We start from the raw sequence: 24,145 nt of genomic DNA, 5'->3' as shown, positions 1-24,145 counted from the left end.
CGGGCGGCTGAGATCTTGCCTGCGACGCTCCTACCCCTGCTTGTACCTAAACAATGTCCCGAAATTTTAATCCCAGTCACACTAGTTTAGCACACACACATTCACTCAAACCGCACTCCCAACAACACCCAGTACCAGGTCAGGGTCGGCTGGACAGGAGGAGTGTGAGTGGTTCTGGCCTGATGAGCCTGGACAACCATACCCACTCACCCTGCCATTTTAACTACATGCACAACACAAGTACACGTTAAGCACTGGGACTACCAGGCTGGGTGGGACGGCGTGGGTGGGTGGTCGGGCAGGGGGCGGCGGGAGGGCGCTCTGCCCAGGTGGATCGCTCTGTCCTCGGGGCCGGCTGGTTGTCCTGCCTGCTGCATTCTGGCAGGGCTGCGTGAGTGCTACCAGATGCTCTCCGGAGCCCCTGGGTGGCAGCTCGCCGTCTTAAGTGCGGGCCGCGGAGTGGGGCCAGGAGCCTCTGGGGTTGCGGTGCTTTGGGCTACGGCTGTTCTCTTGGCTGTGGGGTGTCTGCACCATGGCGGGGCCTGTGGGTGGCTGCGGAGTCTGTCTGCTGCTCGGAGGCAGTACGATAAGTCATGGATCTTATACAACAGAATTTATTGGGATTTATTCCATCCACTCACATATAGTAGGTGGACAAGTCACATGCACATACGACACACCGCTAGCATCTGTCTCACACCCCCTGGATTACACCCTTCTCTCTAGTCCTTTCTCCCCCTTCTTTCGCCGTTTTCCTGTCTTCTCCTTTATCGCTATAACTGCTGTCCTACTAATATCGATAAGATCATTTTCCATTTGTTGGCGATTGTCCCCATTTTGGAGACGCGATGCCAATCGGTTGTTTAGCTGATCAAACATGCAGAAGAGGGCAAACTGGCGGCGGCCATACATGTATAGCAAAGCCCTGCGCGCTACTCATCCAACAGGATGGAGTTATTATAAGCGGTTTTTGTTCATTAATAAAGATTGGCTTTGCAGGTGGAGAGTCTGAACCCCCACTTGCAGATTAACTGTCTGCGACACATCGGCACACAAATTCCCCGTGTTGTATAACAAGCCTGCTGACAGCACAGGTTTGAAGGGGGGGGGGGGTGACCGACACGAACCCTTTGTAAAACTGCAGTAACTCATTTCCACCCCCTTTGGATTAATGGCACCACGTAATATATCTTAATGAACGATGTGGGCTCCCTTTGGAGTGCTACAAATAGCTTCTTATATTAGCATCCAACACGGCGGCGTACTGATACATACTGGTAATAGCTGTACCGGCATACATCACTCACCCATGGGTACTCTGTGCAGCGCCACACACTCCGGACCAGCCATGTTGTCGATGGAACGGGTGCCGCTCCAAAACTCGCCGAGCTGCAACAAGTACGGAGATGTTAGTGTCAATGGACATCCAACTTTTATATGGCAAGATATTAGATCCAGGTTCACAAAGCATCGTGAGCTCATTCCCAGCTCATCCCAGTGGAATTTCCTGGTGGGGAACGTTCACCATGACAATGAGAAGGCGGATGAGCATAGAGTGAATGAATGTCGCCGAGCTGTGACAGGATTTGCTGTTAATGGGTCAAAAACCTGCCCAACTTTTCAGCCTCCTTCATCTAGATGGACAAAAACACACGATCGCTATCCGGCTATTTAGAGTATATTCACTTCAATTCAACTCAATTTATTGTCATTAGAAACAATTGCAGGCACATGTTAAAAACTAAATAAGGGCTGCGGCTTCGCCAAACAGTGCAAGACAGACATAGACAAACACAGCAAACATAGTATAGGATATATACAGATGAAGACTGAAAGCTAAAAATAAGTTAAAAAAAAAAGAAAAAAAAGAGCATGAGTATAAGAATATTTAGACATTCAGTGGGTAGCCAGGTTCAGGTGGGTCACAGCTTGGGGAAAGAAGCTGTTTTTGGGCCTGGTAGTGTGGGCTCTGAGGCTCCTGTAGCACCTCCCAGAGCGCAGGGGGGAGAACAGTCCATGGTTGGGGTGGGTGGGATCTCTGCTGATGCTGAGACCCCTTCGAAGGCAGCGTTTGTGATAAATAGGGATGGGTATCGTTAGGATTTTATCGATACTACTACTCTTATCGGTACTGCTTATCGGTTCGGTACTTTATCGATACTCTTATCGGTTCTTTTTGATTATTATGCAAGAAAAAAAGACACTTAATTAAGAACAGAATCGACATTGCTTTATTATTCTATTATATAACTTTATATAAATATAAACAAATATTTATTAAGCAGCAACAGCAGCAGCAATGTTTTAAATGCGTCTGAACTACAGACTTTATAATCAACATTCAACAACAACAAATAAGATAAAAAATAAAAGTAGATAAAGATAAAGAAAAAAAAAAATTTTTACAGCAAAAGGTTAACAGAAGTTCAAACAAACAAGAACCTAGAACATTATCCTAACAGTTCTTCTGCAGAAAAATCAACATATCTGCCTTCTCCGGCAGGAGTCGTGATCTCTCCTGACTTATAGTGTCCCCGGCTATTAGCCTAGCTAACTCCGTATCTATGGCTTATATATTTGTAGCTAAACAATTAGCTAAGCAATTATATTTTATTTATTGGCCTATTTGTAATAATTAGTTATTAGCCTAGCTAACTCCGTATCTATGGCTCATACGGCTTACCTGCAGTGGACGTGGATGGAACACTACGAGCAAAGCAGTGGAAAACTCCGCATTTCTGCAGATTAATACCATGTTTCGACAGATCGCTTGTATTGCCACCCTTACTGGCAAATGATTTGTTGCACTTGTGGCAACGAGCGTTGTTGTCATCGACTTTTGAAAAATATACCCAAACTTTTGAACGTTTAGTTCTCTCCGCCATGATGAGCCCTTGAGCAGAGCTGTCTGTGCGTGTGTGAGCGAGTGTGTGGAGCACAGCACAGCCCCGCCCCTCGCGCAGTAAGAGAGAGAGACAGAGAGATGGAGAAAACGGCAAACAAGATTATGTTCGCGACTTTTAAATTCCTCGAAAAACACAATTGCCACAATATAAATCTCACTCCATGATTTCTCGAGTACCTACCGACTACCGATAGCAGAACCGAAAACATCGGATCTTAAAAATGCTCCGGTTTTTACTAATTTAGAACCGGTTCCCGTTTAGAACCGGGTTTCGGGGGGCATCCCTAGGGATAAATGTCTTTTATGGCTGGGACCTGGGTACCGGTGATATGCTGGGCTGCCTTGACGACCCGCTGCAGAGCTTTCTGGGTCTACTGATGTGCGGCACGGTGGCGCAGTGGCAAGAATGTCCTGGGTTCGAGCCCCGGGGTAGTCAGACCTTGGGGGGTCGTCCCGGGTCATCCTCTGTGTGGAGTTTGCATGTTCTCCCTGTGTCTGCGTGGGTTTCCTCCCACAGTCCAAAGACATGTAGGTCAGGTGAATCGGCCACACTAAATTGTCCCTAGGTGTGAATGTGTTTGTGTGTTTGTGTGTGTGTGGGCGCTGTGATGGCCTGGCAGCCTCTCCAGGGTGTCTCCCCGCCTACCGCCCAGTGACTGCTGGGATAGGCTCCAGCATCCCCGCGACCCTGAGAGCAGGATAAGTGGTTTGGATAACGGATGGCTGGAATACAGTGATACAGAACATATTACACACAAACATAAACACACAAACATACAATAGGTGAATGGTACGTATGCATACCCATATGTATGCCAGTAGTGTGTGAGGAGGGGACTAGAGGGAGGAAGTCAGAGTCCTGATAGCTAGGGAGGAAACGCTGTATGTGAAGCGTTTCGTCTTAGTGGGCAGTGATCTGTAGCACCTCCCTGAGGGAAGGAGCTGGAGGAGGTGATGAGCAGGATGTGAGGGGTCGGAGATGATCTTCGCTCGGTGAGTATGTAGAGATTCAACTGAGGGGAGTGGGTTGCTTGTGATTTTGGATGCCTTGACATCTGTGACTTCTTCAGTCAGTTGAGAACGAAGAAGTCATTTAGATGAGCGATGAAACGTTTCTCCCAGTAAACGTTGTGTCCAGATGAACTGATTCAGCTTTCTGGCGTTGTGTTATGTTAACTTGTCACTTTGCAACAAATGTTAATTGGACACTGACCAAAACAATTATCCATCCATCCATTATCCAAGCCGCTAATCCTACTAAGGGTCGCAGGATGCTGGAGCCTATCCCAGGAGTCATTGGGCGGCAGGCGGGGAGACACCCTGGACAGGCCGCCAGTCCATCACGGGGCTGACACACACACACACACACACATTCACACCTAGGGACAATTTAGCATGGCCGATTCACCTGACCTACATGTCTTTGGATTGTGGGAGAAAACTGGAGCACCCGGAGGAAACCCACGCAGACACGGGGAGAACATGCAAACTCCACACAGAGGACGATCTCGGATAACTCCTGAGTCCCAACGCTGGACAACCCGGGGGTTCAAACCCAGGACCTTCTTGCTGTGAGGCGACCGCGCTAACCACTGCGCCTCCATGCCGTCCACAGAAGAATTATTTTCAAACAAAATTTTAGCTTTACAACATTTTTTACCCCTTTTTCTCTCCAATTGTACCCGGCCAATTACCCCACTCTTTCGAGCCGTCCCCGTCGCGGCTCCACCCCCTCTGCCAATCCGGGGAGGGCTGCAGACTACCACATGCCTCCTCCGATACATGCGGAGTCGCCAGCAGCTTCTTTTCACCTGACAGTGAGGAGTTTCGCCAGGGGGAGGTAGTGCGTGGGAGGATCATGCTATTCCCCCCAGTTCCCCCTCCCCCCGAACAGGCGCCCCGACCGACCAGAGGAGGCGCTGGTGCAGCGACCAGGACACATACCCACATCCGGCTCCCCACCCACAGACACAGCCAATTGTGTCTGTAGGGACGGTCAAGCCGGAGGTAACATGGGGATTCAAACCAGCAATCCCTGTGTTGGTAGGCAACGGAATAGACCACTACGCTACCCGGACACCCCCAAAATGTTTTGTTTTTTTCCATCCAATCATAAATTATGCACTGAATCTGAGCATAACATTACAAATTATAATATAAAGTAACAATAAAAATGTCTGGGAGGTTATAGGGTCATGTTAGGGGGCACTTCAGCACTGCAGGCCTACCTACCCCCTTGCCCCATTGTCTTGTTTATATCCTAATTTCATATATATGTTCAAATGTATTTTGTATAGTATCCTAAATCCTGCATACTATGTTAGACAGAACTTGTTTTTGTTTTTTTAATGTTTGAGTTTCTTCATCAGAATTTTTTTTAACTTATATTTATCGGATTTTGCACCTGAATTCGACGAAAACCAGAACCAGACAAGAACCAGTGGTGGAATTGGAAGCAGAATTAGAATTAGAATCGATTTTAAAGAAATTACACTGAACCCTGCTCATGGGGTGAGTGAAGTACCATCTTCGTGCACTTCTAAATCCATTCAGTCCACTTGTGGCGGCAAGATGACAAAATTGCACTATAATCATTTTTGCATGCGCTGTAAATTTTTGAACGATTGTTCAGTTCACAACAACCAATTATTCACACTGTGTGTAGTTCGTGTGTGCGAGTGTGTGTGTGTTTGTCGCACACAGTGCTTCCTTCATTTCCCAGCAGGGCTAGTGGCAGAGGACTGACATCTTTCCACAGGATATGAGAAAAGTGTGATCATCCATCTGAACTCTGAGCTCCACAGCGCCTCCCTTCTGTGGTTTATATGCACCCCTCTCTCTCTCTCTCTCTCTCCCTCTCTCTCTCACTCACTCACACGCGCGCACACACACACACACACACACACACACTCCTCCTCCGAGCGCTCATGTCTCTTTAAAACTTTGCTCTTCTTTAGCCAAGGGGGAAGGGTTGTACACTGTGAGTCACTGGGCTGTCCCTGGCACAGGCACACAGAGACACACACACACACACACACTCAAACACACGCAAACGCACGCACACATGCTGAAGCTCTCCATGTTTATGAGTGGTGCTGGCCCCGTGCCCGGCCCGAGGGCTGCGCGGCTCCAGCGCTGTATCGCTTAACCCTTCCCTGGCTCGCGCTGTCCTATTTAACCTCGCGCAGGACGTCCGCGTGTGACGCGTCAGGTCCTGCCGAGCGCACCAGTCCGTCGGCCGGACCCTACGCAGCCAAGCGGCGTGTAATTCCCCGCAGAATCGTCAGCCTGTTTTCACACAAAGCTGCTCCTTTAAAAGTGGGGGGGGGGGGGGGCGCGGCCATTTAACTCTTCGGGCGCCCTCGGCCGCATGGTGACAGAACCCGCAGGGTGTCACTGCTCCGTTTAGCGGCGGAGCCGAGCTCCGGCGGAGATTTATGCTCCCACACTCGCCCCGTTCCCTTTAACCTCTCGCCGGTCCGTGTGACCGTAAAACGTTTCGCTCGGTTCGCCCGTCAGCTATGACGCGTCCGGCTGGCTGCGAAGACAGTCGCTCCCTCACCCCCCACTAACCCCCGTGACCTCTGAACTTTAGATTCAACTAACAGTATTCAAATGACCTCTAAACTGAAACGTGCTAATACTTTTTTTTCCTCTTCCTTCCTTGCGCTCCACTCCGTCTTTGCCCCCGCCTATTCATGCCCCTCCCTCCCTCCCTCTGTCTCTCTCTGTCTCTCTCTCTCTCTCTCACTCACTCACACTCTCACACACACACACACACACGCACACACACACACTCTCTCTCCTCTCTGCAGAGCTCCACTCTGAGTGTCCAGGACAGGAGACAGTCAATATTTGAGCTGTGATGTCAATGTGTGCACCAGTAGCACATTGCAAGCTAGTGAGCAAATCAAAGAAAGCCCTCCACCTGGACCACTGTACACACACACACACACACACACAGAGTGGAAGACGACGACCAAAGCCTAGAACTTGGAGCCTAAGAACGAACTACAGCGCCAGAGGTGGATTGTGAGGCACCAGAGAGGGGTTAGCCGGTCTTAAGTCTGTTAAGTATGATGTGAGCCGTGACAGATGGTTTGACCTTATCTGCAGCGGTTGTGGGACCCGGTTGTGATAGGGGTAGGGTGTGCTCTCCTCTCCGGCTCCTGGCAGATGGATCCCCACGGTGCTATCACAGCTCCAATCACCATGTCAAGTTGGAAGCGAGGCTATTGACCTCCCCACCTTTACCAGGAGGCAACCTCTGGGATATCCTCTGGGGGGCCCGGACTAATAATAGTATATGGATACGATTCTATGGAAATGATAGTCCAGCACAGAATTAAACGGCAGTCAAATGTATGTTAATCACCGACGGCTTATTTATTGTGCGATAGGCGAAGGCCGGAGAAGGGCTGCGTGTCTGTGGCTGCAGCTGTGTAACAGCTTGTTTTAGCCGAAATGGTTTGCAACAACGAAAAATTCTTTTGTGCAGTCAAACGCACACACATACACGTGTGCAGGCGCGCACGCACGCACGCACACACACACACACGGACACACATACAGTAAGTAGGGCTGTTGAGGGGTGTGCTGTAATTCTAGTGTGTGTGTTAATGGCTCTCTTCGGCACACTGGAGAAGACGCTAAAAACTAAGGCTGTGATTTACTGTGTAGCGATGCAAGCTGGGACACGACCCAGAGATCCACATTGTACCACAAAATGTGCGCACACTCACACACACACACACACAACACTGGAGACGAGACTGGGGGTGAAGCAAGAGAGAAAGAGGGAAGTCGACGGTGAAGTGAACAGCTCGTTGGCGATCAGCGGGTGGAACATGTCTCCGTGTGAATGTCAATTACAAAGCCAGTAAGGCAACTAAAAAAAAAAAACAATTACCCCTTTGAACAACTAGTATACAGCGAGGGGTATCCTATGCAGACCCCGCAATTACCCGGTTTGAAAGCGGAAGCAGAACAGAACACGTCCAACTTCACATCACATCTGCGTCTCAACGGCCACCGTAGCCTCCACGGCTAACTACACGCCGCCGCGTCTGCGCGGGACCCTTTGAAACGCGTGCCAAGGCGCTTTACACGGCCAATTGAATGGCATTACAGTAACACATCACTCACTGGCCCAGTCACTTAGCGGCAATTAAATTGTAACAATGTTTGTGTTTATACAGCTTGGCTCCAGCTGAAACAAAAACATACGTCCTCATTTACCCACCACAATCTCATTACGCCCATACGAACGAGTCATTTTTAATCCGCCAATTACGGATAAGGAGAGGAAGGCTCGATCTGCGCCGCCATCCATCACGCCGCGGTTCTGGAGCGTCTCGCCGCGAAGCTGCGCTGGACAGCTGCGCTCTTCCGGGCGTCCTTTCCGTCCAACGAACGCAAAAAACAAAAAAAACAAAAAAAACAAAAAAAAAGCACTAAAGGCAAACAAGAGTCAACGGGCCGGCGGGACGGTGCCAAATCAAGCCCACGCATCCAGCGTCCAAGTCCGGAGGAGGGCACCTGCTTTGGATTGGCTCCGAGCGCTCTCGTCAGGAGACGTGCCTCAACGTAAGTCACCTCGGATCAGCCGAACGCCTTCATCATACCGGCGCAATCTGATCTGGCAACACCGTGATGGGGAGAGCAACCTGCCCTGGGAAATTCCGTCAGAACGGACAGTTGGCTAACGAGGAGTGTTTTGGCGAATTTGCAACACCCCCCCACCCCCATCATCCCATCCTGCCTACCTCTTCAAACGTTTTGTTTAGTCCTGCTCCCGCAGAGAAGTGATCCATGACCTACTTCTGTCCTCCGTCTACCTGCATGCTATTCTGACCACTAGACAGCTGCTCGGAGGGTGGCAGGAAGCGAGGGGAGAAAAAGAAGGAACGGACGTGTGAGGGGGTCGAAGATGAAGGCACGGGTATAGTAAAGAGGGAAATAGAAGATAGAAGGTAATAATGCGGGACACAAGGAGAAGGACAGAGGGAGAGAGAGAGAGAGAGAGACAGAGATGAAGAAATGACGGCAAGAGGGGAGAAGAAAGAACGAGAGGCGCGGTAAGAAGCCTGCAAAGCGAAAGTGAAGTGAATGAAAGAGACACGGAGATAGGCCCCTATCCTTTTAAAAGTTAGTTTGAATCTCCGGAGGTTTAATTGAATTTGAAATGAGTCGGTAGGCGGAAAGTTAGCAGAGGCTGCGGGAAGGCTTCGCCGAGGAGATGAAGAGCCGGGAGAATGACAGGAGCGGAGGCAGATGAGCGGAAACTTCCCGTGACAGTAACGCAAGGCTTTTCTGTGTGGAGGAGGAGGAGTTGGCCACACACAGGTAAATTGATCTCACGGGAGAGCGAGTCACGATAGAGGGGAAGAAAGAGGGAGACGTGGATCGGAAGCATTGAGGAGTTGAACAGGAAAACTGAACAAAAGGTGGAAAGACACTGCGAGAGAGAGGAAGGCGAAAAGGGACAAGAAAGAAAGAAAGAAGTCTTACGAGCGGAGAGAGAGATAGACCTCCTGAGGAAAGGGGGCAGCAGGTTTAGGGAGGGCCTGCTCCGTGGGTTGCCAGGTCCAGAGCAAACAGAGCGGCTGACAGAGGGGCTGTTGTGTGGGCCAAGGGAGGAGACAGCAACGCAGGGATGTGAAATGTGACAAATGTATTTTGGTGCTCAAGCACAAGGGCCCTTCCCTGCTCTGACCCAGGTGTCAGGTTCAAGGGTCAAGGGCAGGGAGTTTTTGTTGGGACACTCCCAGTTTCAAAGCTAAAGGACTTGTAGGGAAACAATCACGATAGCCAACGTCATCTCTATATGTGTATGTTGTCGGGATAACGCTCCATTAGCAGCCATTATACTGACCAGCCCTCTCTTGTGTGTCTCTGAAACACCACCAAAATTGTGCGAAAACGTCTCAACCGGTGACGACAGTGGCGGACAATCCCTGAACTGCCATCTTCATATGGTGTTGGGTGGTACTCTGACGACAGCGGTATGCAGTGTTGTTATTCATGTTTTCCTATACATTGCAGCCTTGTAGGAAGTAAGGGTTGCAGTTTTCACATTCATGGATTGTTCACCATTGAAGTCACTGGCGGTCACTTCTCCACACAAGTCAGAGGTGTTTCAGAGACACACGGAAGACTGCTCAGTGTTACGGCCGCTGGTGAAGTGTTACCCCTACGATATACACAATTACAATCTTCTTCTTTCGGTTTATATTCTGTTTCGCAGGGGTCGCCACAGTGGATTGTAGAGTTTTCATCGGTACCCTGTGAGGGCACAGCACCAATGGCGGCCGCTGTTAACACGGGCCTTGACTGATCCAGTACGGTCTTGTCGATCCCCAAGCCCTTCCTCACACAACCACTAACCCTATGGACGGGGGCACAGGTAAAGCGCTGGATGCCATCCCAGTATTCATGACTTGCGCCCATGCCTGTTGCTAAATATATACACTTACAATGATAATGTTTGAAATCATGATTGTTTCCTTTAATGTTTTAATTCGTGCACTGCCTGAACTTCTTGAAGGCATTAACTTCATCGAGCTAGGCATCTTCCAATTTCTTTCCCACAAACTCTCACGCTGTATGCCTCATCTATATTGCCATTCTCCATCATCACTGACATCAGTCCTTCACCTGCCTCCTACACCTTCTCAGGGTCACCGAGGACAAGCGACTATCCTAACATATTGGGTGGGAGGCAGGAAGACACCCTGGACAGGTTGCCTGTCTGTCGCAATTACGATCACTCAGATTCATGCCTCCAACAGATTCAGGGCCTCTAATTCCTCTGGCATGCATGTCACTGTGATCGGAAATGCCCATCGAATGCAAGAGGAAGAGGCGAACCCGATGAGGAAGGGGTTAGGATCGAGGCTGAAATACTCCTGCTGTTTCTCAGCATCTCAGTTTCTCACCAGTACTAACCTACTTCCTCTTACCTCCTTAAACTTTTCTTAGTCAAAATGATCTCATCAATGTTTGGTAAGCGATTACAACATTAAGACTGTTTTTTTTTCTTCCCAGTGGTTAATTTTACAATGGTGAAATTAACTGGGACTCATATTCCTGTAGTGCAGTATGCCAAATGACTCAGCATGGGTGTAAATAAAAATCCAGCTTCTCATGCGCTCCACTGGTTGTCATACCATAGGTCGCAACCCACAAGTGGATTGCAGCGGGAGGCCATGTGGGTTGTGGGACGTTTTGTTGGGAGATGGAGAAATAAAATATGATCAAACATCTGTTCTTATGGGCGGCACGGTGGCGCGGTGGTTAGCGCGGTCGCCTCACAGCAAGAAGGTCCTGGGTTCGAGCCCCGGGGTCGTACAACCTTGGGGGTCGCCCCGGGTCGTCCCGTGTGTGGAGTTTGCATGTTCTCCCCGTGTCTGCGTGGTTTTCCTCCAGGTGCTGCGGTTTCCTCCCACAGTCCAAAGACATGTAGGTCAGGTGAATCGGCCGTACTAAATTGTCCCTAGGTGTGAATGTCTGTGTATGAGTCAGCCCTGTGATGGCCTGGCGGCCTGTCCAGGGTGTCTCCCCGCCTGCCGCCCAATGACCGCTAAGACAGGCTCCAGCATCCCCGCGACCCTGAAAGCGGGATAAGCGGTTTGGATAATGAATGGCTGGATGGAGCCGTTCTTATTTGAATAAAAAATGGAACATCTATTTTCATGCTTTTGAGCCAATGCAAACAAATGCAATGATTTAATAGTATTCCCAAAAAAAATCACTAAAACAATGATTCATGTTGGCATACTGTCTGTTTTGTGTGTGCAGGCCATTACTGAAGACTTAGGAGGGGATTATTGCATTGAATATCAATACGGCGAGGATGGCTAGTTATCTCGCTTCAGACAGGTAATGAGTATTTACTGCTTATTTTACTGGCCAAAATAAATAGTGAGACCGGGGCCAAAAAGTTATCTCCACAGGTGGGACTCAGTGTGAAAAAAGTCTGGCAACCCCGATCCAGACACTTCTGCAGTCTTTCCCCACCCTCTATCCATGCATCCGTTCCTCTCCCCCAAACCTCCCTAATTGTTTGTTCCTCGGCTCTATAACCCCCCCCCCCCCAAACACACACACACACAAACATATATAGATAAATACCTGCTCTCTAGGCTGGGCCAATGAGGAGCTAAGCGGAGGGCTGATTATGCAGGCAGCTGTCAGCGCTCCCAGGTGAGCACCCTCAGGCGACAGCTCAACTGCAGCAGACTGAGGCTGTGCCACCGCCTGACGGTAGTGAGATCAACCCCAAAGAAAAGAATGCTAATGGATCAAAATCAGATGAGCGCTGAGATGAGATGGGATAGTGGGTAGAGGAGGAGGGGAGGGTGCTGGCAGCCACCCCTGATCAGTCGTCATTCAGACAAGGCCCAGTTTTGTGTGTGTGTGTATGTGTGTGTGTGTGAAGTGATGGCCGCCCAGGATTTTGCCCCCAGTCACTGACATGTTTTCCCTCCACATTGCCTTGAAGTTTCAAAGATGAAGGAAGGTGAGAAGGGAGAGGAGGGGCTGGCAAAAGAGTTAGATGGATGGATCTTGCAGGCTATATACAGTGCGCCGCTCCATTTCCCTTTTTTCTCCCCGCTAACATGCCTTTCCCATTCTCTACCTACTTACTGTAACATCTTTCTCCCACACTCCTCTCCCTCTGCCTCGGAGCCATACTTTATTTCGGGGGAAAAAGCAACATATCAAAACTTAGCGGCATTTCCTTTTTTGAATAATGCTGAGTTCAATATTATTCTGTTTTGAACTCCACTCCCGCAACTCGCTTCTCTACTGCAGGGCAGCCCTTCATGGGGGGTGGGGGTGGGGGGTGGGGGAGACTGGATGCTTCAGCACCGTCTCTTAAGGGCAGCCGAAGCAGTCTCCCGTGTGGCGCGAGGCACACGGGAGTCCTGAACCATCTGATATCATTCAGCTCTATGAGACGGGACGGGTGGCAAGGGCCCCGATTTTGCATGCGTTCAACGCCGCAGATGAATAATACACGTTTGACGACGGAGACAGATGGATATACGATCGCCAGCTTAAGAGGATTGCTGTGACACTGAACGAGGAAGTACTTGTCAAGTCATATTGGGGTCCCAACTATGGACGCACCACGGATGTCTCTCCCGGTGGGGATTTTCACTCATCATCGGGGTAAAAAAAACCTCTTCCGAGTTCAGTGAGACCCAAATATTATCTGCCCTTAAAAAAAGGGGGGGTGGGGGGAGACTGACATCAGATTTTGCAGAGCGTTGACGGGGAGCACCGTCGGAAACAAGAAAACAGCTCGACACGCCCTCGCCCTCAGTTCGGAATCACCTTATCCCCATCCTCACCCCATCCCCGGCAGATGGCTTTAATTAATACAGACGTGATAACGAGATTCCCTGCAATTAATACGCGCAGCAGTTATGGATTTAAGTGCTAGGGATTCCAGCTAATATGATTAACAGCAGTTGGAGTGGGGGCATCTGGCAAATGATTTGAAATGGAGGGGGGGGGATTGGAGTGATTGTGAATGAAATAAACCCATGCACATGTCTGCATGAATGTGTGTGTGTGTGGATGAGTTGTGCGTGTTTACACGGCTGTGTATCAGAGAGGAGGATAGTGTAAGAATGCTGGGGGGCCTAACGTCATCCCATATTATTATGGGGTTGTGTTATCCGCTTGTCATTGTTTAGCCAGCTGTCACCGGAGCTGAAACCAGGGGACTGGATGTTCAGGAATACACGCCGCAGCTAGATCTGAATATTGTGTGTAAATGGACTGTGTTTATATTTAGAGCTCCCCCCACCCCCACCAAAGCGATTTACAATTAATGTCTCAGATACTATTTACCCACACACATGCGGTGGTGGCAAAGCACGCGAGGTAACAACCGGCTCACCCTGGGCAGTTAAGGGTTGGGCGTCTGACTCGGGGGCTCTTCCGACATTTTTTGCAAAGAGGAGCCGAGGATCGAACCAGCAGCTGTCCGGTTACCAGAGGAGCCACACGGTATGTGTACAGTGAGAGCCAGTGTTGGTCATCCATCTTGCAGTTTTATGGTCTAATGCCCCTTTTCCACTGCATGGTACTGGCTCTGCTCGACTCTACTTTATTCGGCTCTACTCGCTCTCCTTTTTGGGATTTGGTTTTCCGCTGCAGATAGTGCCCCCTCGCGGCGAAGCCCCGCTGGTCATTTGTGGGCATGTTGAATAGTCCCCCCCCCCCCCAGATTTTATTTATTTACGTATTTACAGTGGTATCTTCATGTCACCTTTTAGTATCGGCTCAGCTCACTTGGAACCTTGACGGAGGTGGTCCCAAAAAAAGTACCCGGTACCAGGTACTATCCCTAACTTTTGCCCGATGGAAAACCAAAAAAGCGAGCAGGGTTGAGTCGCGTCGAGCCAGCACATTGCGGTGGAAAAGGGGCATAACTCAGTGTTGTGAAAGAGATATATTTGAAACAGTCATGTAGTATCTCCAAAACGATATCTTTCAAAGAAACTGGTGTCCGGGTGGCATGGCGATCTATTCCGTTACCTACCAACATGGGGATCGGTGGTTCGAATCCCCGTGTTACCTCCGGCTTGGTCGGGCATCCCTACAAACACAACTGGCCGTGTCTGCGGGTGGGAAGCTGGATGTGGGTATGTGTCCTGGACGCTGCAGTAGCGCCTCCTCTGGTCAGCTGGGGGAGGGGGAACTGGGGGGAATAGCGTGATCCTCCCACGTGCTACGTCCCCCTGGTGAAACTCCTCACCGTCAGGTGAAAAGAAGCAGCTGGTGACTCCACATGTATCAGAGGAGACATGTGGTAGTCTGCAGCCCTCCCTGGATCAGCAGAGGGGTGGAGCAGTAATCGGGACGGGTCGGGAGAATGGGGTAATTGCCTGGACACAACTGGGGGAGAAAAAGCCCCCCCCCTCCAAAAAAAGATATGTTTCAAAGAAATTTGCCACACCATACTTGGAAAAAAAACAACAACAAAATATTCCAAATAAGTCCTGCAAATCTGCTAGCAGCAAGTATGCCTCCTGATAACACAACTTCTGCGACAGGTGATCTGTAGAGCCGAACTGCACAAAACAATTCATGAACAACAGACATAAGCTCCTCTTTAGGACACATGCAAATGACAAGAGACTTTAAAGGTACAGACAACAGTTATCATAGCTGTCATTTGCATAATAAATGCAAAGAGACTTTCAAGAATAACAGCTGCTATAGCTATAGACTAGCAGGGGCTGTGGCTTTATGGGTAGACAAATCATAAATGACAGACAGATGCAAACAAGTACATCTGGGACAACCCTCACCCCAGCTTTCCATAGACACCACCGTGTTGGCATTTTCCTGCGACTCTCAGCTTTGGAGCTACGCCTGGAGACACAACCCAAAATACAAAAAAAGAAGTACATGTTATTCGGACGAAAAATATTTGGGGAAGTCGAGAATCTATTTCAGAAGTTCCTCTTTGGAGAAAGTCTTCCCTATTTCTCCAGTATTTAGGTTTTGTTTGTAGTTTTTTTTTCCAAGTCTCTTACATCCAGCCAGGCCGCTTGTCTTGTACTGGTTCTGCTCCCATGTGTTGTTTCTTGTCGTTCTCGCACAAGAGTCAACAAACTCCAGGAGCAACCCCCACTATGACGTTCTTCTCTCCAAACTTCTCTCACGTGTTTATCTAAGTGTAAGTTGCCGACTAATGTTTGATTGTGTTGACATATAGAAACGGGCCATGTTGAACCTGAGGGTGACTTGCTCAAACAAACACAACAGAGTTCACCACTGGTCTCTCCAGGGTAAAAGGTTAAGGGTTATCGTGTCCATCGCTTGCTCGTTCCAACTGTAGGGAGCGTGTCTGTACGCATCAATCACACTCCAGAGGACCTGTCCAGCCCGTACGCACTCACTTGGCTGAAATGAGATGCCCCTCACAGATAACTCCAACGGGACCGCTAAGGTTATATGGTGAACAGAAGACCTGTTGGTGAGTGTTGTGTGTGTGTGTGTGTGTGTCTTGCATGCATGTGCTGGAGGGTCTGAATGTGTCTTCAGACATGCAAGTCTACAAATGAGCAGTTAAAACATCTTAATTAGTGGAAATTCAGTTAGGGACATTGCTGTGTACTGCTTGTTTGCAGTCGTGTTGCTTTGCACGCTTTCCCTCTGAATTTCTTGCAAGCAAGGTTTCCCGAAAAAAGCACCTCAGAGGGGAAAAGTTCATTTCATGAAAGATTTAAAATCTAGATTTGCAATGAGCAAAGGAAACACATTGCGTGTTCTGGCTCGAGACAGACAGGGATAGGATATTTTTATTTCAAACAAGTTTAAGATATCACAGAGGCATTGAGATGGGGGGGGGCAGTTGGGGGGACATGCTTTATCAATTTGAGTGATAGCAAGATGAGGGTGTCAAATGTGGGAGGGCTGCGACATACAGGCAGGACCAGAGCTATGTCATATCACACTAAAGTGGACTATAAAAGTATGTGTGTGTGTGTGTGTGTGTGTGTGTGTGTGTGTGAGAGAGAGAGAGAACTCGATTATAAAACAACAAAACATCACAAAAAGCCTTTCAAATTAGGGCATTTTGACACTTCTCAGCTCTGCAAGGGGCTTTTTGATGGGTTAAAGGAAAGATACACTTAAAGTTAAGGGAAAGATACACTTAAAGTGAAAACTCTTGGCTAGCTTGTGTGGGCAACAGATTCTTATTTGCAAAGATAAATAAGCTTTGCATTGGATTTGAACAGGGCTTGTTGGATGCACACCGGCCCCTATAGAGAGCGATCATCCACAGTTGGGTTACCACGTGACCGATCATGCTGCTTTGCTGCAAAGCATCTCTACTTTATTTCTGTTTACTTTTACATTACATTTCACCTTGTTGTAAGTGAATACTACAGAGCCATTGTAAGTGTACATATATTTGTACAGGGTTGCGTTTTTGACTTTGGGGCTTAAATTTCAAACATTTGGTTTTCACATAAAGTGCAATGACTTCTTAAGAAATGTAATTAGTTTTAGGGTTACGATAAGGTTGATGGCTGGGCCACGCTGGGTTAAGGTTAGAGTTGCGGTTAGGGAACAAATGATGTCAACAGAAGGATCTCAGTAGATTAGTAAAACTGGTGTACGTGCCTACGTGTGAGAGTGCATGTGTTTGTATTTTTTGTGTTTGCGTATTGGGTTGGGGTTGAGGGGCTACCCTGGAGCCAGACACTCAGGCACTACACTGTACAGTATCTATAACCACCCACCCCCAGCCCCACCTCCCCTTCAAAACACACACACACACACACACACACACACACACACACACACACACACACACACACACACACACACACACACACACACACACACACACGCCATCCGCTCCCCTTGCTTGCCTCTCTTTGCAGTCAAGCAGATACTGTAAAGAGAGTGAGGGAGAGTAATTTGACAAAGAGAAAGGGTAGAAGTTGGCACTGAAAGTGAATCAAGGGAGCAAAAGCAAACAGAGGAAGGAAGGAGTGGGAAGAGGGGAGGGAGAAAGCGGAGGAGGGAAGCTGGCGTGGGAGGGGGGGGGTGTTGGCGAGGCAGTACGCTGAGCAGGGACAAACTCCAATGAAAACAGAGTGTCAGATATAACACAGTCGTGCAGAATGGGGGACTGCATATAATGACCCACTTCCACCTCTCGACCACTAGAGCCTGGACAGCTCTTGGCTACACAGCCTGGGACAGAGTTACACAAAAGCTGGAAGGGATTTAACAAGGGGGAGAAGAGGATTGACTGTCATTGAAATAGCAATGATAGGCCCTTTTGCTTTTTAAAACTGCACAAGACAAAAAAAAAAAAGAAGAAAAAAGTTCCTGACTTTTCAAGCTTCACAAAGAGGAACAGCATGTAAGGGTTTTTTTTTCTCAGTTCGAAAAGACTGACCAAATAACCAATGTATGTCCCTTACTCCTAAACGATGACTACAATGGCAAGGGTGTAATTAACATAAAAAAATGTCCTACATAAATAAACCTTAGCATTTACAAATTACCCGTTGTGAATGCTCTTAAGCCCACAAACAAGCAGACTCGTACACATACATTCACACAAAAACACTGATGCACAGTCAGGGTCATGCTAACTACTAGCCACTGGGACAGAAGTGCAAGGCGACCATCTCTGCTTCCTGTTTTTCTGTAAGTGAAACTATGTCAAAGGCAAAGCATACTGGCAGTAAGAAAATGATCCCTTAAGCTCCACCAGACCATACTGTACATTCAGCCCCCCCACACACACACACACTTGCCTTTATATGCACAGAGATTCATACACCCTACCTACATGTACAACACACAATACACATATACTTGCACATGCACATACAAACACACACCCAGGCACCCTATGAGTTCTCATAACTGCGCTATATCCTGCATTTAACCACAGACATTTGTACATTGGCAATGAATACCAACAGATCTAGCAAATAATCCTTTTTTAACTGTAAATCATTTCCATTACAAACCTGCTGCTGATCGCTGCTGCCCACAGCAGTAAATATGGAGTGACAGCTTGCCATCTTCACTCCTGTCCAGTTGGTGCTGTGGAAATAACCAAGAGAGGCAGGGTTTCAAACAAGACCAAAGCATGAACCATCACATCCCTGAGTCCTGAAGTGAGGGATGTTTTCAGATTATCTTCTGATAGGTTGGCCTAGCTGAGAACATCTCTCATTTACAGAGACCAGGAGAACTCTTGAGCCCTAGATGCTTTACTTCAGAGGAGAAATAATGGAGTTTTGGAAACGAGAATAGAGCCAACGGTCTGTGGTAGGAACGAGCGCTGCAGAGAGGTAAAATAGGGGACAACCTGTAATTTGTGATATTGGGCTGTACAAATAAAATTGACTTGACTTGACAACCTCCCCAGATAAATCGATAGACAAATAAAAGTACACAGGTACAACTACATTCTACAAACACATACATGACAACTATATTAACATATTTAATTTCTTCTCAAAAACAGGCACTGTTGCATGAGGCAAACTAGACGCCCTCTTGTAAAAACAAAAGTATGCGGATGAGACATCCAGTTACATTCCTGCTACTACTACTTATCTTCATGTAGTTACAGCAGTAAACATGTGATACTCAACTGAGCTCCGTAAAGACAGTAGCCGTGTTTCCGTTAATTCTCAAGCGAATTTTGAGCGAACTTCTGAAATGTCACAGAAAAAGGAAAAGGGAAAAAAGGGGGGGAGTGCGAATTACGTGCGTTTCCATCAACTGGTTCGGAGCAAATAAACTAGGCTACGCTAAGTGTAGTTTCGCCAGAAGCTAGCGGATAGGCTGCTACGTTACGCGTGGCTGTAGAAGAAGTAGAGGTTACGAACCGGAAACAAAACGGGTCGCCTTGGCAATCTACCGACAGAAAATGGAGAGGGGTCTTCAGGAATTTGTTTCAGTTGGTAAAGCTGAAATTGTTCTTTCGTGTCTGCTAATATTAGCCATGTTTCATGCTCTCCGGAGACGAAGACAAAGAAATGCGCGCTACGGGAATATCCGGGAAGAAGCCCACAGCGGAAACAGCTGATCAGTCACCTGAGTTAAATGTTAGCCATGTCAGAACGTATTCGGCAATAATACGGTCTGATCCACACCCCATACCAGCTGGGGGCGGTAATGCGCCATTTCGTTGTTTGCCAACCGCCAATAAACAGCAAAAAGAAGACCAAGCAGCAGAAGAAGAAGAAGCCCAGGACGTATTCGGCAAAGGCGTTTATGTGTCCCGTTTTTTTCTTGTTCGAAAAAGGCAAAAACTACCTCAAGCGAGTGTGAATCCTTTTTTTTTCCTCGCGAAATTGAGCAATTTGTTTTCGAATTTTGCCTTTTCATAAACCTTTTCTAATGCGATTTGTCAAAATGGTCATAAAGTACGTTACGGTAACACGGCTAATGTCTTAATAATTGTCCCCCTGTCGAGAGTTCACAGAATAGGGATCGCTACAAAACAACTGGAAGGGGTTCAATGACTTGCTCAAGGATTCTCTTGTAGAGAGTAAGCTCTTAACGCCTGTGCACTTGAAATGAAAAGGACTAACATTTTGTTTGCGCTTTCAATTCACACACGGGCGGAGAGTGATCAAGTAGGGGGATTGGATGTGGGTGTGGGTGTTGTTGGGGGTGGCGGCTGCCTCAGCTGTTGCTGACCCCTCACCCTAGACCCTAATGACCTATAACTTGTCAGTTGCAAGCAGCTGTAGACAAGGAGAAGATTTGCTGTCATGGGAATATCCTTGTTTTTTACATACGTTCTTACACACTCAGAGATACTCTTCGCTGTCCAGTGACCTCTTACTCGGTCCCAGCAGTCAGCACCCCACCCCACCTGACCACCAATATAAACACACACTCACAGAACTGAATACACACCCTTGTGATTTCAGCCACCTACCTAGGCACATTCATAGATGTAACATTGAGATAGTTAATGGTGTGCCTATCCCTGCTCCATCTTGTATGTGGTGTTGTATGCTACATATGTGCTGCAGGTCCTACACATTGCAGCAAGACACTGAGTCTACCAATGTATCCCATCAGTCCTCACAGGTACATCACTATTCACCATTCAATTCAAAGACACCCCAGGGCCCACTCCATCTTGGCCCTCAGTGGCCCCTACCTCATTGACCCCCACACGGATCCCTTGGCCCCTATAGGCGGTGAGGGATTGTACAGGAGGTAGTGCCTGTGTGGGGACAGAGGGGGGTCAGGAGCAATAGAGGGGAGCACATCTTCAGCAAAAGCATTAAAGAGGCAGGTATTGATTCAGGATTTTAAATGTTTTTCACAGTGATATATCCAATTAGCCTCTGAACCCTCTATGGGCGCAGCGCAGGCTCCCCAGGGGCGAGAGGGGAAGGGCCAGGCTGAGGCTTTTCCATGAGCTCCCACAAATGATAGGAAATATATATTACCTGTTAGAGTCCAGGCACATATTACACCAAAGTAGCTTAAAGTGATATGAAAGGGGAAAAGGTACACTTGATACATTTATTGTAGAAATACGGGTGTGAAAAATGAATATCATCTTGAAAAAAAAAACCCACCAAAAAAAAAAAACTGATTTATCATGATCAACCTTCTCTACTGATCATGTCCTCTCCCTCCCCCATACTCCTCCCCTCCAGGCTGACATCTTCTGATGTGTGTCTGATTTTACCACAGTCCTCTCTCTCTCTCTCTCTCTCTCTCTCTCTCTCTCTCTCTCTCTCTCTCTCTCTCTCTCTCTCTCTCTCTCTCTCCTCTCTCTCTCTCTCTCTCTCACACACAGACACACACACACACACACACACACTGTTCTGAGTGACTGGGTGAATTGTCTGGGCAGCGAGGACTGCTCCTGGATATTGGTTGAGCTTTAATTCTTTCAGCACATCTATGTCTCCTGCCCCACGTCCCCCCCACCCACCCCTTCCCCCACTCAATCGATGGTAAGTTATTTAGCAGATAAAAGAGTTGGATCAATTCAGCAGCACATATCAGAGTGCCAGCAACTAGTGTATATTATAGTGTGTGCCTTTCAATGCAAGTGTGCGTGTGTGTGTGTGTGTGAGGGAGAGAGAGAGAGAGACTGCATTTTGTGTGTATACATTTATGTGCCGGTGTCTAAGGCATGTGGTTGTGTATGTGTGCATGTGTGCATGTGTATGTATACCTATGCGTGTGTGTGTGTGTGTGTGTGTGTGTGTGTGTTTGCGAGCATCTCTGTGTGTGCGTGTGTGCATGTCTGTGCATGTATGTACATGTGTGTGTGTTATGTGTGTGTCTCACATGTGTCACCACCACCGGGGTCAAAGACATGGTGAAAGAGATCCTCAGGAGTGCATACAACAAGTCTTCCTGCAAAAAAAAAAAAAAAAAAAAAAGGAAAAAGAGAAGAGGGGAAAAAAAGAGGAACAGGAGGAGGCGGAGAGGAGGTGAGAGAGAGAGAGTGTGTCCTTGGCTGTTGAAAGGCAGTCCTCTCTTTTCATTCTGCATGTACCGACATTACCTTCTGGGGCACACTGCCTATTGTAAATATTTAATTTGATTCCATTTCTCATTATGCATCTAAACTGAGGCAGCTGAGCTGAAAAAGTGAGAACGGCACAAACCTGTTTTGAAATATGTCCTCCACTTGCAGGCAGGCATAGTACTGACTCAATTCTATTGAAATGGAATTTGAGAGGGAGATGGAGTGAGTTTGTGTGAGGAAAGTAAAAGGCACAAAAGCATAATGGGGGGGGGGTAAAAGGATGAAACACAAGTAAAGAGCGAGTGACTGAACAGCCATTGATTTTGCTTTTTTCTGCCAGTTATGAGAACAAGCAATGGCACTTTTTTTGGCCTGAGAAAAGACAGAAAAGAAGAAAAACATGAATATGACGAATCATAAAATAAGGAACAGCTTTAGCAGTTGGTAGGTGTTATCAGCCCCGACACAAACACACACACACACACAAAATTAGGTTACAAACACACAAATAAAAATAAAATACTTAAAAGTACAATTTCAAACTAAACACAGACACATACGCACTCACGCCACACACACTGCAGCACATATTGAAAATGATGAGTGAGTCACAGTATTGCCCAGCAGGGCCGGGAGAGCTGGGAATTTCCACCCTCGGAAAACCAGGTGACATCTGCCCTGCTCCCACACAAACCTATGTACAGCTATGTACAGCTGCTGCGTGTGTGATAAAGCCAGTAAATATAGGACATGTAAAAAGAGCCTATTAAGTGGTGTGTGTGTGGGTGTGGGTGTGCGGGAGAGAGAGACTGTGTGCGAGAGAGAAAGAGGGGGAGAGAGAGTGAGAGAGAGAGGAAAATGAGAAAACGGGGGTCTAAGTATTCACAGGTCATCTGCCACAGATTGAGTCACTGCAACACCTCAACAGCTGAGAAGCATCAGTTAATGTGATTAAGGCCACACAGACCCCCCCCCCCACACACAAACACACAACAATGAGACCAGTGTCAGGGTCTCTGCCCCCACCCATCCAGCCCTGTGCTTACCCATACACACAGTTCAGACAACCATGCTTGGCCTGTTTTCACCTCAAATAAAGTTCACAGAGACCGTACACAAATCAATAAACAGCATCCTAGCCCAACACCAAACATCGCCTGGGCTCTCTTCCTCTTTCACTGCTTGGGTTTCAAACACAACTCCACGTCCTTCTGCCTTTCAAGTGACAATGCACCAGCTTTCCCCATATCCTGCTGCGAGTCTGCCCCTCTGCCAGCTGGTCAATGACTCTGCAATGAATTGATTGGTCTTTTAGTTTCTCTTTCACCCCCATTTACACCTGCGATCCCGGTCCAGATACGTTATCCGGATAATAAACGGTCCGATCTTGCCTCCGCGTTTACACCTGGCATTTTTAATGCGTTCTCGGTTGTCCTCGTCGAGATCGGATCTCTGTCCTCCAGAGCAAAACGTGCATGTGCGTACCCAATCAGCTGTAGGCTAGGCGTCAACATAGTCACCCCATAAAGCTGATAAGCATCTCTTCTCCTGATGGCCCCAGGGACGGGATTCTTCGGGAATCAGGAACAGTTTATTGCCATTTCAGTCATGTACTTGTGTACACAAAAGAAACGAAATTTCGTTTCCCCCCCGCCCGCCCACAGCGGTGCAAACGCAAAATTTCCCAAAAACGACACCACCAAAAACTTACTGGGCAACCACAGGAACTGCCGCAGCCGGGACGCGAACCCGTGTCTGCCGCACCGCGGGAAACATCTCTAACCGCTCGACTAAAGGGTCCAACCCGTGGCAGCAGATACGTGAGTTGGTGTTGTAAACACAGCCATGTTGTACTGTCTAACATGCTCCGCGTGTCCGACTTCCTGTGACGCGTCCATAGCGAAAGCGATGCTATGACATCACTCGGGACGCTGCCCCATTGCTAGCAGTTAGCTTAGCCTGCCCCGCTTCCGCATCCTGTCAGACCACCCTCGGTGTTTCCTCTTCGGGCACAGCTCCGGGCAGGGCCGTGGTCCTTGGGCCCACCGGGAGCAGTAGACCAGGCTCCCTCAGCCGATCCAACGCTAGCTCTCCCAGACACGAAGCAAAAAAAAAATCGATGATCAAAATAAAAACTTCACACGATGACAAAAATTTAGACGCAGGTGTAGACGTGGACAAAGACAGAGTTGGTACTGGGTCAGGCCGCTGCAAACGTGAGT

At 48.1% G+C, this 24,145-nt stretch overlaps 1 long non-coding RNA gene across 1 annotated transcript in view; it reads right to left on the bottom strand.

Annotated features, from left to right (window-relative positions):
• Positions 1-1,335: 1,335 nt before the first annotated feature.
• The window catches only part of LOC130108274 (uncharacterized), a 95,309-nt gene continuing 72,499 nt past the window's right edge, over positions 1,336-24,145 (bottom strand). Inside the window, exon 3 of the long non-coding RNA XR_008809866.1 lies at positions 1,336-1,389. This is a non-coding gene — a long non-coding RNA (uncharacterized LOC130108274). The remainder of the gene's footprint in view (positions 1,390-24,145) is intronic.

Source organism: Lampris incognitus, chromosome 2 (assembly GCF_029633865.1).
Source record: "Lampris incognitus isolate fLamInc1 chromosome 2, fLamInc1.hap2, whole genome shotgun sequence".
Classification (NCBI taxonomy): domain Eukaryota; kingdom Metazoa; phylum Chordata; class Actinopteri; order Lampriformes; family Lampridae; genus Lampris; species Lampris incognitus.
The sequence above is the reverse complement of the archived record's forward strand: the minus strand, read 5'-3'. Positions and strand labels throughout refer to the sequence as shown.